Source organism: Pavona decussata, unplaced genomic scaffold, assembly GCF_977016875.1.
Source record: "Pavona decussata unplaced genomic scaffold, jaPavDecu1.1 SCAFFOLD_307, whole genome shotgun sequence".
Lineage (NCBI taxonomy): Eukaryota > Metazoa > Cnidaria > Anthozoa > Scleractinia > Agariciidae > Pavona > Pavona decussata.
In genome coordinates this window covers 501,461-506,317 of record NW_028145700.1, presented here as the reverse complement: position 1 = coordinate 506,317, position 4,857 = coordinate 501,461, and the positions used below count along the sequence as shown (strand labels likewise).

Here is a 4,857-nt window from a genome sequence, read left to right as displayed (position 1 = left end):
CGGACGGCCGAGGGAACAATTTCTAGTCTGAACGACGAGGATCGAAATCCTCCAATCAACAACAGCCTAAGAGAGGATCGAAACGCACCAATCAACACAAACCAAGGTGCTACTTATACTGTCACGCAATCAGTCGACGCCATCGCCTGATGAAGACCAGCAGTATAGCGGTCGAAACGTCGCGATCCACATCTTTGTGACTCAATCGTGAGACAAACGATTAACTCATCTATCATTTTAAACCACGATGACAAACACCTTTCATAATATTGACCAGAAATATGGGCGCACAGCCCTAAGGTTGATTCGTCGACACGAGCGTTGCTCACGCAAGTTCGCGCGATATGCTAACCACCTCACCTTTCTCATAAGGTGCGTAAGGAACCACGTTGTTCCTAGAGACCTTCGGATCTGTTCGCCAGTTCCAACCAAAGGCGGTCACAGAGTAGCCGAACTAGCATCCTTGAGATTGCTAAGAGAGAGAATCAGACTAGCTCAGAGGGCTTAGGGAAATGCCGCGATGCAAGATAGCCACTCTACAGCGAAGAGTATAACAGCCATTCTTTCGCCTAAAGATGCTTCTGAGATACTTGAAAAGATCAGTTGCAATACAAAGCGACTGTTTAATAAGACAAGAGACAGACAGAAACGAAAGTTCGATAACCTGTTGATCGAGAAACAGTCTTCTGTTTCAACGACTAGAACACCTCATGTTGACAGAACACCTCAAGTTGACAAATCCAAATGGGTTATCCTCCAGGTCCTTAAGCGACGCTGAGGTATCTTTACTACAGAAAGGGTTAAATTTTGCTGTAACACCTACAAGCATCCCAGCCACTGAGATAGTTGCTCAGGTTGAATCTGCAATAAGACCACTTGACGCAGAACAGGCAGACACTGTCAGGAGAAACGTAAACTCTATCCTCCAGAAGGCTAAGCCTCCTGAACCTAATATCACCAGGGAGATGAAACAAGCTCTCAAAGGTTTAAAAGAGGATAAGAACATTATGATTCTCCCGGCAGACAAAGGTCGTGCCAGTGTAGTGCTAGACAAAAACACCTATGACGATAAACTGAAAACACTAATTGAGGAGGGTCCATACCGACTTCTTAATAAAGACCCAACGGACCGTTTTGGCCGAAAGTTGACTGAACCTGAAGCGAGGTGGGCACCTGACAGAGTCCGTATATAATAAGATCAGGCCCAAACATAAGCAACCACCTAGAATCTATGGCCTTCCTAAGATACACAAGGTAAATACACCACTGAGACCTATAGTTTCTTGTGTGAACACCTTTGCTTATGATCTGTCTTCCTACCTAGCCGATGTGTTATCTCCCTTAACAGGGAAATCAGAGTATACAGTTAACAACTCAGCTCATTTCGTGTCCACTATCAACGGTGAGAGGATACTAGAGAGCGAGGTCATGGTGTCTTTTGACGTAGAATCACTGTTCACAAACGTACCTATCGAAGGTGCCGTACATGCCGCGTTACGGAAACTAGAGGCTGACCCGTGTCTTGCTAACCGCACGACTTTAACACCTGCACAGATTGCGGACCTCTTGGATTTCGTTCTAAGATCCACATACTTCCAGTATAATGGATTAATTTATGAGCAACAAGAGGGAGCAGCCATGGGTAGCCCAGTATCCGCTGTCATAGCTAACCTCTACATGGAGGATTTTGAAGAACAAGCTTTGCCTTCTACGCCTTGTATGCCTAAGATTTGGAAACGCTATGTGGATGACACCGTGACCATCTTGAGTCGAGACAAAGTTGACATTTTTTTGCAACACCTCAATAGTCAACAACCAACGATCCGCTTCACTATGGAAACTGAAACCAACAACACCATACCCTTTCTTGACACGTTGGTAACTAGAGATTCGGATGGCTACCTCTCTACCAGTGTTTACAGAAAGCCTACACGCACTGACCAATACCTAGCGTATGATTCACACCACCCGCAATCTGTAAAACGCGGTATTGTCAAGTGCCTGTACGATAGATCGAAACACCTCAAAACTAAACCATCAGTTATCTCGCAAGAAAAGAAACACCTCTCATCAGTTCTTGTTTCTAACGGTTATCCGTTTTCGTTTGTGAAAAACATTGCGAAAACAAAGAAACAAACAGCCACAAAAGAACCTGCACCTGAAATTAAATCTACTGCGGTGCTACCATACGTCAAAGGGTTATCAGAGGCTCTTCGCCGTTGCCTACAACAGCAAGGCATACGGACAGTTTTCAGATCTGACACAACACTTAGATCATACCTAGTGCGACCTAAGGACACTGTCGACCCTGCAAAACAAGACGGAGTAGTCTACAAGATTCCCTGTGAGTGTGGCAAGGTCTATATTGGAGAGACGGGAAGATCTATGCATGAAAGGATTAAGGAACACGATAGAGACATACGGCTTGCTCGAACCCAATCCTCCGCCGTTTCAGAACACAGCAATGCGACGGGCCACTATCCGCTCTGGGATGAGGTTAAGTTTATTGACCGAGACCCACATTGGTACACCCGTAGGGTTAAAGAGGCTATTCACATTAGACTTCACCCTGACAACATCAATAGGGATAATGGAATTGAAATTCCGGAAGCGTGGATGCCCGCGATCAAACAACACAGCAGCCGATCGGTACCAAGGCGGACGGCCGAGGGAACAATTTCTAGTCTGAACGACGAGGATCGAAATCCTCCAATCAACAACAGCCTAAGAGAGGATCGAAACGCACCAATCAACACAAACCAAGGTGCTACTTATACTGTCACGCAATCAGTCGACACCGGCATCGCCTGATGAAGACCAGCAGTATAGCGGTCGAAACGTCGCGATCCACATCTTTGTGACTCAATCGTGAGACAAACGATTAACTCATCTATCATTTTAAACCACGATGACAAACACCTTTCATAATAATAAACCTCCTATACCGTCACACTACTTCAACGCTTTCCAAACTATTTTCAGTTTTTCCAAAATTTCAAATTTCCAAAGAAAGCGTCATTTTTATGCTATTTGTGCGGAGATGAATACTTAAGATTAAGTTTTTGTCGATTCTGACGGAGTAAAAATTAAACACATCAAGAAAACTTCTTTTCAGCGGAGTAATTTTTATTGTCCTCATAAATTAGCCATTTAAGTAATCTTAAGTCTTATTTGTCTAAATCCGAGCAAGGGTCCGAAATTCGGACCCTTGGTTCAACTAAATCCGCAGAATATGCGTTTTTAAAAATAATTCACTCTATTTCCAGGGGTCCGAAATTCGGACCCTTGGTTGAACTAAATCCGCAGAAAATGCGTTTTTAAAAACAATTCACTTTAAGTCTAGGGGTCCGAAATTCGAACCCTTGCTTCAATAAATACTTAAAAAATCTATTGTAAACATTAAAAACAAAACGCTGCAACTCCGAAGATAGGACAATTGCCTAAGCGAAACCTCAAATCTCTCTCAAATTGTGCTTACGATAAAAAGTGAGGTCAGTGCTATCCATCAAAAAAATTGCAAGGTTACTTGTCACACTATTTAATCTATAGTAAGTAGTGATCTCATCGAAGGATAATTATGGATGACATTTAAAAGGGACACTGTTTGGTGATGGCCTATTCTGATAAGATCATGAAATGTACAGTGTCTTAATTTATAAAGGTAAATTCTGAACAAAGGAGACATCTCATTTTTACTGAGAATGTCAACTTATTTTCACCGACCTCTAAACAGCCGCTCTAAACTGTCTACATCAGTTGAAACCTTTTCTTCCATTCAGACTTGTCTTTGACGGATGACAACAGCGGGTGTCTTATTTAACCACCTTCTCTGCATGTTAGTGCACTGGAACGTATTTCCCTCCATTTCGTAAAGAAAGAAAAAGAGAAAGAACGTATTAAAAGCTTTATTCCAAAGTTAAATGTAACATGGACGAGGACAAATTCTCTTAAACCCGATCGATAACAGGAATAACAGGCAGCGATACACAACTCCCGAAAACTAGGCCGAGTCTAGGCTCCGGTATAAATACATCCAAGTATTTTGAATCTATTTGAAGCTGTTTAAAGTATAGCAAACACAACTGAATACTCTTTTCAACTTGAAAAGTTATACATACCAGAAGAAACATAGCCATTTCCGCCGTTCACTAGTCTATCGGTATGTTATTGTCCATCCCAGCACGTACATGACGGCTCCATGCGCATGCTCCTTCCCAAATCTGGCCGTCTAAATTCAAATAATTTCTGGCTTTCGCTTTCACTTTTTCGTTGAATTCCATGCTATTGGAAACTCCAAATTGTATTACTTGAGTTGATGAGAATGCGGGTCAAAACGTAACGACCACGCTACAAAAGTAAATGAATGGCCTTTGTAATAGCAACGATCTGACCGCCAAAAATGACCACAATGTAACGTTAACAAGGAGTTCTTTGTATCAGTATTTGAGTCACACAAGGTTCTGTGACATTTTGTTTTCCCCCTTAGTTTTGAAATAAAAGGGCCATAGCCGTGTCTTACGGGCAAAAAGCATTAGACCTAGTAAAGTGAAATAACTGGTGGGCCCAAATATCTTTTTTGAGACAATTTGAAGAGTTTGTGTGCAAACTACGTGACTCACATAGATCACGTGGCATGACGCACAACCGGACTCTTGACAGGTTGGGATTGCGTGGTTCAAAATTATCTTTTTGTCATTGGCAAGCTGAGCTGGTTTCAGTGGTTTATTCGGCTCCGTTTTGGTGTTGACTCCGTTCGAAAAAATGCAGGAAAATGTCATGTTGTTTGATGGAAAAGCTGCTGAGCTAAACGTATGGCCTCGATGAGACTAGAGACAACGAACATTAACGAACGGCATT

General features: G+C 42.5%; 1 pseudogene; it reads left to right on the top strand.

Moving 5' to 3' along the window:
• Nucleotides 1–710: 710 nt before the first annotated feature.
• On the top strand, nucleotides 711–2,933 carry LOC146454244 (uncharacterized; annotated as a pseudogene).
• The last annotated feature ends 1,924 nt before the right edge of the window (nucleotides 2,934–4,857 follow it).